This window comes from Gopherus flavomarginatus, chromosome 3 (assembly GCF_025201925.1).
Source record: "Gopherus flavomarginatus isolate rGopFla2 chromosome 3, rGopFla2.mat.asm, whole genome shotgun sequence".
Classification (NCBI taxonomy): domain Eukaryota; kingdom Metazoa; phylum Chordata; order Testudines; family Testudinidae; genus Gopherus; species Gopherus flavomarginatus.
In genome coordinates, this window is record NC_066619.1 from 260,992,086 (window position 1) to 261,004,172 (window position 12,087).

Here is a 12,087-nt window from a genome sequence, read left to right on the forward strand (position 1 = left end):
AGTAGAAAATGTCAGAACAGACACCTTATTGCTGATACACAGTATAGCATAGATTAATCTGATGTAAAATATCCTCACACACAGAAAATATGTGTTACAAACACAGTGTTCTTTAATACACATAGCTATGGAGGCAGCCAAATTAAAAGATTTGGTCAAATTATTAATCATGCATATTGCTTAACTTTGTTTTAGGGTTTTCCTGTGGGTATTTAGGAATTCTAAAAATGAAACAAATAGTGGGGATACAGGAAAGGTAAACCATTAAAAGGCTGATACATGTACTTCCAAAGTAGTCACCAGCAGTCTCCACTCCTGGTGTGAATTTTGGGCTACAGTATTGTTCACTGAGTATAGAAGGGTACAGAAGCAGGACACCAGAGATTCCAACTCTGTTTTCTACAGGACAGAATCCACTTCAGTTGATCCATCTGAAATTAGTAATAGCTGAAATCCCTGATTTATAAACTTCACTAACAATGTGCCTCCCGGAATGCTGTCATTATTCATCTTGGGGGGGCAATAATATTAGACACTAATGTGGGATTGATTGTTAACATGAATTGCAATGAGTTGAAGCTTGCACTCCTAGCAACCAAGATAACATATTCTGAGCATTGACAACAGTAGATGTGCATAGTGACTAACAGACCAGTGGTGGCAGAACAGGAAGCTCAGGGTTATGGAGCTGAGCATTCGGTTGCTCAGCTGTTCAGCACGAGGATATAACAGGTAAAATGGTTCTGTTCTGATAGCATGCATATAGTGATTTAGATTGAAAACAACTAGGCTTCAGTGTGCAGGCTATGCTGCTAATCTAAAAGCCACATGCATCTGTGCGTTCTTGCAGCAGGGAATATATTCATTCCCTGACTGAGGTTAAAATTATGCCATGGTGGAGAGGTTGAGTCTGGTTTCCAAACCATCCAGTGGTTTGTAGACAGCTGATTCTTTCTTTCTTGGATTAGGCATCCATCAACTATCCCAGGTGCAACCCTAAGCACCCCTCAAATTTCAACTGGCAAAGGATTCTCTGTCCTGTAACAGCAACTCCTCTTAGGTCTGACAAGCTCATTAAACCCTACATGCTACTTTCTTAGTACAGTATTCATCTAAAAGAGATTGTGAGATGCATTTAATAAAAGCTTATATCATATTGACCTTCATAATCATTGTGAGATGTATATACAGATGCTATTTAAGGAGATGTGTGTACGTACTGAAAATATGTATAATGACTGCGTCTCAGGCAGAAGTGACAAACAGGTTTCATGCAGTCATGTGTAAATTATGCATTCTAAGTCAATATAGCGAAAGCCCCACCTGCATACAAAGTAAACAGAAGTACGTGAAGACACCTTGAAGCCAGCACTGCAGGAAAAGAAACTGCAGAGGGTCAGCTCGGCTCTGGGGATAAATACAGTGTGCTTTGAGGTATAAGAGGAAGGTAGAAGGACACCTTTTTTGTCCATCACTGAGGGACCAAAAAAGACAGGGCTTTTTGCATCCATGAATAGTGGATCCCAACCAGGTGGGTTGGTGACAGTGGGGGCTTGCTTTAGGTGAGAAACTACTTTAGTCAAGGGTTTTAGTCTGTTAAAATTGAGTTTCAAGGCATGTTATACTTTTGATTTTGTATCATTGTGCCAGTCAAGCTATGTGTACACTATCACAGCTTACCTGGCAATTTCTGAGAGAGCCCAGTGACAGGGGCTGGATCCTGCAGGGGGCACAGGCTGAGGAGTTGGAGGTTGGTGTGTGTCTATCACTACTCTGCACAGAGAGGCCGACGTCTGCAAAGTCAAGAACGTTAGGGCTTGTGTGCAGCCAGAGGCTGTTGGTTTCAGGGAGCTGAGCTACAGCAGGCACAGACAAGCTGCTTCATGCTGAGGACAGGTAGCTGTGAGGTACCTCTCATCCCTTGATACCCCTAGGGAGAGTCACAGATAGATTCTTTTTTGGACTAGGCATCAACCAACTGTCCCAGATTGATGGGGTCTGGATTCATGCAAGCACCTCAACTCCCTATGTAAGACTTGATTTCCCAGCACACTAGTTTGCTGTTCAGGCCCTTGTGTCAGTTTTGGGGGGCCGATTTTGACCTTGCTAAATTCATAAGATTATGGCCTTTTGAGGATTTCACTGTGTTTCCAACAATATATCTATTGATGGTCTTCAATACATGTAGAGTGTGATGAAAATATTAGCTAAAATAAATACAAAAACAGACCCTGAAAAATCTGGGAGCTGATTTACATTACAGGTAAGACAGTTACCTATTCTGTAACTGGTGTTCTTCGAGATGTGTTGCTCATGTCTACTCCACAGTAGGTGTCCGTGCTTGCCACGTGCACAGGTGCCAGATGTTTTCCCCCTAGTAGTACCCATAGGGGAGCGCTCCAGCAACCCCTGAAGTGGTGTCTCCATAGTGCAGTATAACGGGCACTGCATGCTCCCCCGACCCTCAGTTCCTTCTTGCCAGGCAACTCCGACAGAGGGGAAGAACGACGGGATGTGGAATATACATGAGCAACACATCTTGAAGAACACCGGTTACATAAAAGGTAACCAGCTTTTCTTCGAGTGATTGCTCATGTGTATTCCACAATAGGTGATTCTGAGCTGTACCTGTTGGAGGTGCGTAGGAGTTCACAAACTCTCGGGACAGAGCACAGCCCTGCCGAACCCAGCATCACCCCTGGTCTGGTAGATGATTGCATAATGTGAGGTGAACGTGTGAACAGAAGACCATGTGGCAGCCCTGCAAATGGCCTGAAAGGGGACATGAGCTAAAAAGGCAGTGAACGAGGATGAGCAGACCTTACACTTGACAGCGGAGGGATTCCCGCCAGGTCATAACAAGTACAGATGCACAAGGTGATCCAGTTGGAGAGCTGCTGAGTGGAGACTGGCCAACCTCTCATGCATTCAGCCGAGGATATGAACAGCTGTGAAGACTTTCTGAACGGCTTAGTCCATTCCAGGTAAAAGGCCAGAGACCATTTCACATTCAGAGTATGGAAGCGGTGCTCCTCACCGGATGCATGGGGCTTGGGGTAGAAGACTGGCAGGAAAATGTCCTAACTAATGTGGTAGGCAGAGACCACCTTCTGGAGGAACGAAGGATGTGGACGGAGCTGAAACTTATCCTTATGAACACCATGTACAGGGCTTGTAGGTCAGGACCCTGAGTTCTGAGACCCGTCTAGCAGATGTGATAGCCTTCCTGGTGGCAATCTTCCACGAGAGGTGCAACCAGGAGCATCTAGCTAACAGATCAAAGCAGGGACTCATCAACTAGCCAGCACCAAGTTCAGGTCCCATTGCAGGACTGGGGGCCTAATGTACAGGAAGAGACGAGCCAATCCCTTAAGGAATCAGCCAGTAATAGCGTGGGAGAATACCGTGTGCCCCAGCACCAGCGGGTGGAAGGCCGATATGACCGCCAAGTGCACCTTGACGGACGAGAGCTCTAGGCCTTGAGCTCTAAGATAAAGGAGATAGTCTAAAATAAACTGGATCGGGGCAGCCACAGGGGAAACGCTCCACTCAGCCACCCATCGGGAAAACTGAGACCACTTTCCCAAGTAGGCTCGATGTATGGAGGGTCGCCTACTTTCCAAGAGGATGTGCTGAACTCCTTCCGAGCACATCCTTTCCTCCCAGCCTAACCATTGAGCAGCCATGCCATGAAGTAGAATGCCACTAGGCTGGGATGGAGGAGGCAGCCCTGGTCCTGGGAGAGTAGGTCCAGGCAGGACAGCAACAGCCACAGCGAGGAGACTGCCAGGCTTGTGAGGGTCCCGTACCAATGTTGCCTGGGCCACACCAGGGCAATCAGGAGGACCCAAACCCTGTCCATCTTTATCTTTTCCAGGACCTTGCCAATCAGCGGGAATTGGGGGAAGCATAGAGAAACCAGCCTGACCAGGATAGAAGGAATGCATTGGAGATAGCGCCCAGTCCCAGCCCCATCTTGAGCAGAACTGGGGACATCGACGGTTCTGCTGAGTTGTGAACAGGTTCACCTGGGAAGTTCCCCACCTTTGGAAAAAAGTCTGTGGCCCACCTCTGGGTGGAGAGACCACTCGTGCTGAGAAGAGAAGTCCCGGCTCAAGCAATCCGCTCACAAGTTCCAGCCACCTGGTAGGTGGTAGGACTGTAGGCAAATGTCGTGGGCTATACAGAAGTTCCACAGCCTGAGGATTTCCAGGAAGAGGATTGGGCCCCGCCTTGCCTGTTGATGTAAAATATCGAGGCCATGTTGTCCATGAAAACTCTGACCATCCTGTCCTCCAGGTGTGAGCAGAAGGTCATGCATACCAGCCAGACCGCCCTGAGTTCCTTGACGTTTATGTGGAGGGCCAGCTCCTGTGCAGACCACAGATCTTGGGTCTGAACGTCCCCCACATGGGCTCCTCACCCCAGGTCCAATGTGTCAGACATCAGTTCCATCGACGGGGGCCTGCCTCTGAACGAGACCCCACAGAACATGTTCCCCGGGGAGGAACACCACTGTAGGGAGGCGATCACTGGCTGGGACACAGTGAGGACCTTGTCCATCCTGTCTCTGGCCTGGGAGAACACCAAGGCAAACCAGAGCTGGAGGGGCCTCATCCTGAGTCTGGCACGGTGAACCACATATGTCCACGCCGACATGTGACCCAGGAGCTGGAGACATGCTCTGGCTGTTATGGAAACCTTGTGACTGGAAACCTTGTGACTGTGTCGATAAGCCCTTTCAGGGTCTCGAACCTGTCCGGTGGGAGGGAGGCCCTGGCCAATGTGGAGTCCAAGACTGCCCTGATAAACTCTATGCACTGTACTGGGACTAATGTGGACCTGGTGTCGTTCACCAACAGGTCCAGAGTGGCGCACATGGACAGGAGGAGCACCACGTGATCCCACATCTGGGACCAGGAGCTGCCCTTGACCAGTCAGATAGGGGAAGATCTGGACCTCACGGCATCTGAGGTAGGCCGACACCACAGACATACACTTTGTGAATACCTGGGGGGCATGGACAGGCCAAACAGGAGGACCATAAATTGATAGTCTTCCTGCCCAACCATGAAATGGAGGAAGCACCTGTGCCCCTCGAATATATGGATGTGAAAGTACACGTCCTGCAGATCGAGGGCAGCATACCCGTCCCCGGGATCCAGGGAGGGGATGACAGAGGCCAGAGAGACCATGTGGAACTTGAGCTTCACCGTGAACTGGTTCAGGCCTCACAGGTTCAGGATGGGCCTGAGCCCCTCTTTGGCCTTCAGCATAAGGAAATCGTGGGAGTAGTACCCCTTGCGTTTGAACTCCACTAGCACCACTTCCACCGCTCCTAGCCAAGGAGCCGCTCCATCTCTTGCTTGAGCAGAGCCTCCTGAGAGAGGTCCCCCACAAGGGACAGGGGCAGAGGTAAACTGGAGGGTGTAGCCCCAGGAGATGGTGCTAAGGACCCACTGGTCCGAGGTCAGCCATGACCACTCTGGGAGAAAAGCACACAACCAGTTGGAGAAGGGAAGCTTTATTGTGGGTTGATCCCTGATGCAAACTGGTAGGTCACCCCCCAGGCATCCCGTCAAAACTGCCGTTTCCCTGCCTGTTTGCCCTTGGAGTACCCAGGCTGGGGGGCGGACTGGGGCTGCCTCTGCAGGCATTTCTTATAGTCCCACAACTTTTTATAAGGAGGCTTATATTTAGAGTGAGTGGCCAGGGTGGGAGCCTGCTGCTGCTTAAACTTAGGTCTCGCCAGAGCCAGAACATAGAGGCCAAGAGTCTTAAGCGTAGTGCGGGAGTCTTCAGGCCATGCAGTTTTATGTCCATCTGTTCCACAAACAAACAAAGCCTTGCTGTCAAAAGGGAGGTCCTGCAAGGAGTTCTGCACCTTGCTGGGCAGCCCATACTGCAGGAGCCACAGCACCCTTCTCATGGACACTGCAGAGGCCATGGACCACACAGCCATGTCCGCCGCATTCAATGATGCCTGCAGGATTGCTCTGGCAGCTGCTGTACCCTCCTCCACCAGAGCTTTGAACTCCTTCCTGTCACACTCCTGGAGGGAGTCCTCGAATTTGGGCAGAGTGCCCCACAGAATGAACACATACCAACCCAGGAGAGCCTGATGGTTTGCCACCCATAACTGAAAACTTGAGGATGAATACATTTTTCTTCCAAATAAATTCAGCCTCCTTTATTTTTCAGAGTAGGGGCTGGTTGGCCCTGCCGCTCCCTGTGGTTGACTGACTCGACCACCAGGGAGTTAGAGGCAGGGTGGGTGTATAGATATTCACGCTCCTTGGCAGGCACAAAGTACTTGTGCTCCGCTCTCTTTGAGATGGGGGACAAGGAGGCCAGGGTTTGCCACAAGGAATTTGAAATTTTTACCACCTCTTTGTGGAGTGGCAGGGCCACCCTGCCCGGCACTGAGGCAGATAGAACATTGAAAAGGGAGTCCAAGGGCTCCTTCATCTGCCTGAAGGTTGAGGTTTGGTGCCACCCTTTTCAATAGCTCCTGGTGGGCGTTAGAGTCCTCCTGTGGGACAGAGGGGCCATAATTGCCTCATCGGGGGAGGGTGAGAAGGCAAGGGTGGTACTTTACATGTCCACCAACACTGGAGGATCCACCCCTTGGTCACCCTCCGGGCACGGCGCTGAAGATCCATGTCCCACCGACTCCTTCCTCGGAGGCTGGGAGAGGGAGGCCGATGGCCGTTGCAAGGCTCTGGCCACCAAAGCAAGCCCCCACCGGGGTCTGCGTCGGGAGCCATGGGGCCTCCTGGTACCACTGTGCCAGCCACAGAGCCCGGTGCCACTGCACCTGCTGTGGCACCAGCGGAGCAGGCTGTTCAGCCTGGCTGGACAATCCCATCCATCGACGACTACAAAGGGAGGCCAGGCTGGTGTACAACCTGCCACTGTCCCTGGATGAGAGGAGCGGCAGTGCCGGGAACAGTGCCGACAACGAGACCGTGATCCCGACATGGAGGAATGGTACTGCCGGTAGCAACTGCTCCTTGATCGGGTCCAGTGGGCAGATCTGCGATGGGGCTGAGGGAGTGGTGCTGTGGTGGGGTCCCGGAGCAAGATGACAAATGGGAAAGGCGTTGACGTTCATGTCACGAGTGGCTATGATAAGGTCCTTGGAGACGATGACCTTTGGCAGCATCTGCCTTGATCTCGTCGGTATCCACTCCTCGGGGTAGAGCGGTCCCTGGAGTCTCTGTCAGTCAGAACCCAGCCAGACATCCTGGTAGGGGTCGACGGTGACCAGTGTGGACTACACACGCGATGGTCGCTGAGTGGCAAACAGTGTTGGGAACATTCCCTCGACCGTGACCGGTACCGGTACCGAGTCGGGGCAACTGCAGAGATCCCAGCGGCAGCTTGCCTCTGGACCATGGAGCCAGCGTTGGGGGTGCCCCTGGTACTGGCATGGACATAACATCTCAGGCCACTTGCAGGGCCTCCGGTGTGGAGGGTATCAGACATCCAGGGAAGCCTGCTCCGAATGGTCCAGGCTACTCTGCTCAACCTGAGTCAGAGACTTAGAAGCTGATGGGGACCGAGGACTGCCCAGCATGGGTCTAGCCTCTCCCCCAGTTTTGCTCCAGTGCCGTGGCGGCGAAGGCTTCTTCTCAGCCATCTTGGCATGCGCCATGGATAGGGAGCAGTGCTGACTAGTAGACGGCTCTTGGGGGGGGTCACCGCGCACCAACACTGTGGTACCCAGTGCCGACTTGAAACCAGAGTTGGGGTCAACGCCGACTCCATCAGGATAGCCCAGAGTCGAATGTCTCTCTCTCTTTTGGTCCAAGGACTGAACTACTTGTAAATCTTGCAACAACCGCTGAGATGGGTTTCACCCAAACAGCATGAACAGTCTGCGTGCGGATCACTCACTGGCATCGCTCGTCTAGAAGTGTCGCATGACTTAAAACCTGGGGCAGGGGCATGCCCCAGCCTGGGCGCACTAAACTAAACTACTTTAACTACAGGTACTACTACACTGAACGAACAAGCGTTCTGGAGGAGAGCTGCAGACAAGCTGGAGCAGAGCAGTTCCGAAGCACCTTCACTGGTGGCAAGAAGGAACTGAGGGTGGGGGGAGCACGCAGAGCCCCTTATACCACACCATGAAGGCGCCACTCTAGCGGTTGCTAGGGGCACTCCCCTACGGGTACTGCTGGGGGAAAAGCTTCCGGCACCGGTGCATATGGTGAGCACACACACCTATTCTGGAATACACATGAGCAATCACTTGAAGAAGAAATAAGAAATATCAGATTCCAGAAGAGCATCACTAAGCTATTAGATCATCACATGAAGAGCATGTACCAGCAGCAAGAAGGATCAATAAAAGGGGAGCCTGATTTGCAGTTAATGAAGAAATCATTTGCAGCACCAGTGTAAGCAAACAGCCTCCATGCTATGTGAAAAGTAAAACCCAGAGGAGAAAGAGTTATGAAATATGCATGGTTCTGAGATGCTTACTGTAAGAATAAAATTAAGGAGAAAGTAATAAAAAGGAACACTGAAACAATATTGAAAGAGATGACCTGCTCAGTTAAATATTGCTACAACAAGAACGTCTAAGTTTTTAAGACAAGCACCTCTTTTCTCCCTGGCTAAACTTTCTTTTAAACTAAACTATCAACACTTCATGTTCCTCTTGATATTTTAAAACATGTAGTTAGGAGAAGAAACAGGAGGACTAAAGGCTTGTCTACATGGTGTATTAGTCTTAATTAGAGGGGAGTAAATTCTAATGCACAATAGTGTGACACACTAGCTGACTCATTAAAGCACACACTAAAAGTTCCCTAGTGCACATTAATGTAGTAGCATTTGAAACAGCACTACATTAATGTGCACTAGGGAACTTTTAGTGTGCACCAGCAGGGTTTACATGGGCCAGTTAGTGCATGACATGCTAGGGCACACTAGAATTTACACCTCTCCAATGCAGACTAATGCACCATGGAGACAAGTTGTAACTTGTACATTTGGGGCACAATCCTGCATGGTGCTGAGCACTTTCTGAAAAGCTCCAAGTAACCACGACTTCCTGAAATCAGTAGAAGTGAGTGGAGAACAGTAATCACCTTACAAGAAAGGTCCACAGCAGACTCGGAAACCTAGCTAGACCCAATTAATATGTGAACTGAATTTTCTCCTATGAAGTCCAAGTCTCCAAAAACCAATGAACACGAGATTTGCAGGAAAAGGGAAATTATAATTTAAGATATGAAATGGTCTAATATACAGCCATGAAAAAATGCTAACCAGTAACCAGACACAAATTAATAACACAAAGTAAGATCTGAATTAGTATCCCCTTTTATGCTTCCCCAATGTTTTCATCTTGCTTTTACAGCAGATGTCATTAGCAATAAAAAATAAAATATTCAGTTGTTGGGTCCAGTCCTCCAATCCTTAGTCACTTGAAGGGGACAACAAGCAAGTAACTATTGCTTGTGTAAGGACTACAAAATCAGGCCCTTCATAAATACATCAGATTGACAAACAATCGAATCTTAGTCACAATAATCAAGGAACATATCATTAAGCTTTCTGTCAGGTACTGAAGCGGTCCCAGAACACATTTTGGCCTTCTCTAAACTAAGGGGTTTTTAAAATGCGTTAGCGAACATATTTTAATAAAGTAGTTTAAAAACATGTATTAGCACCTAATGTAGACAGGGTTTGACACCTTTAATAATGTTTTGACTGGTCCTGGACAACACCAAACATCTATGCTAGGTGCTAATAAAATCCACATGCTTTAGACTTAAAAAATAAGCTGTTGCAATATACAAAGGGAGAGCAGCACTGTTGAGAAGGAATGGACTGAAGACTGCCAGGGTACCTGATAGACTTCAAATAAGGGCTTGTCTACTCTTAAAACACTGCAGCTGTGCTGCTGTCGTGCTTCAATGAAGATGCTACGTATGCCGATGGGAGGGCTTCTCCTGTCAGCATAGGTAATCTACCACCCAGAGAGGCGGTAGCTAGGTCGACGGGAGAATGCTCCCATAGACCTAGTGGTGTCTACCATGAGGGTTAGGTCAGTTTCACTGTCTCGTTCAGAGTTATACCGACCTAATTTCCTAGCGTACATCAAGTCTAAGTTAAGGGCTATCATACTCTTCATGTCCACTGAAGACAGGACAAGAAGTAATCTGCAGCAAGGGGGATTTAGGTTAGATATTAGGAAAATCTTCCTAACTAGAGGATAGTTAAGTACTGGAATAGGTTACCAAAGAAGGTTGTGGAATCCCTATGACTGGAGGTTTTTCAGAATAGCTTAGACAAACACCTGCCAGGAATTGTCTAGGTATACTTCGTCCTCCTTCAGCATAGGGGGATGAACTAAATGACTTCCTGAGGTCCCTTCCAGCCCTACATTTCTATGGATTGCTTGAATCTGTCTCTGCATACGTTGAAAGATAAGAACCAAGAAAATCCCAGAAGGGTGTCAGTTATTAAGCATGTTCAGTAGGTCTCTTCAAGCCATATAGAAAGTATCTATTATCAGTTGACAGTTCTGCATGTCCTACAGATTCCCAGCCTCAGAACTGGGCCAATCTGAGCTCAGAGAGGAAATGGTATAAAGACAGGAGTTACCAAGGCCTACTCTAAATTTAAAAATTAGATCCACCTAGCAACATCACTCACACACTGAGCATTGTCATTAGGTTATCCTAACCCCCAGCATGCATGTGGCTAGATCAACAGAATTCTTCCATCAACCTACCTACTGCGTCTCAGAGAGACTGATTAACTACATCATTAGAAAAGCCCTTCTGTTGATGTAGGAAGCACTGTAGCTATGTTGCTGTACTGTAGACATACCCATTAGCATTAGGGGATTTGGCAACAGACCACAACACAAGGCCATGAGGTGTGCCAGCTGGGACATCAGCATCTTGGCTTCAAGGATGATATTCCTGTCTGACATACAAACTGAGGCAAGTGAGTCGTTTATTAATAGAGGAATGAAAGCTGCTTGCTAGAAGGATGCACTGACTAGACTTTTTTAATATAAATTTCCAATGATGCAGCTATCAAAATGCAAATTTAAATAAATAGATAATGTTTTATTATATTGCCAGAACCTTAAAGATCACCCATGACAATTATAAAACACAGAATTAGTTTCAATGGTAATTTTGTCTTTAAGGTTTTATTTTAATAGCCACGTTACATTTTAAAAGTTACGGTAAATGGTCTACAGCTTTTTTTTTTTTTTAAATGTTTCCATCAGGATTCAGGGATACTGATCACAAAGCTGTTGTACACCATACGTCAACAGTTTAAAACAACCTGAACATTACTGCTTTTGCATGTCCAGCAGAATTCTGGTATGTTGCCACACCTATGTAGGCAGCACATTGCTGCCACTGTTAATCACTGTTTTACTTATTCTGCATTCATAGAGACAGAATAATTAGACATCTTAGCACTATACTTTATCCATTTTTTAATCTTTTACCACCTTTTAACCACATCCTGAATTGAAAACAGAGTCATATCCTCAGCTGGTGTAAATCTATATACGTACTCAGTGGAGCTGTACTATTAATACCAGCTGAGAAAAAAGAAAGACAGAGAGAGTCCCTAACTGATATGCCATTTCGACAATTTATCATCATTTCAGTGAGAAATTGTTTGACCTCTTTCTACAGTTAGCGTAATTTTTTTTTTAAAATACCAATCCATTGCAGCCTATGTTATCAGCTAGGTGGAAATCACCACTCATAATGGCATTCTCCATGGTAATTAATGTGTTGAGTATTTTAAATGAAGCTCCTTTTTGTCTGTCTTTTCCTACATTTCAGTTATTAAAAATGTTTGCCCTTGCCATACAGCTGATGTCTAATATGCATACTGGTACTTCCTATGCTGTAAGATTGGCAAAAATTCTCGGGGAGGTAAATGAATTTGGCATGTTTATCTAGATTTTGGTCCTTCTGGGACTTCCAGCTAGAAAGTCAAGTGTAAATAGCAGTTTTAGTGCTGTGACCATCTGTCTCAGCAAAGGTCCTAACTCATCTCACATACAGTAGATCTCTAAATATCAGACAACCA

General features: G+C 47.6%; 1 protein-coding gene across 2 annotated transcripts in view; it reads right to left on the bottom strand.

Moving 5' to 3' along the window:
* The window catches only part of JAKMIP1 (janus kinase and microtubule interacting protein 1), a 265,410-nt gene that overhangs the window by 177,343 nt on the left and 75,980 nt on the right, over positions 1-12,087 (bottom strand). The window lies entirely within an intron of this gene.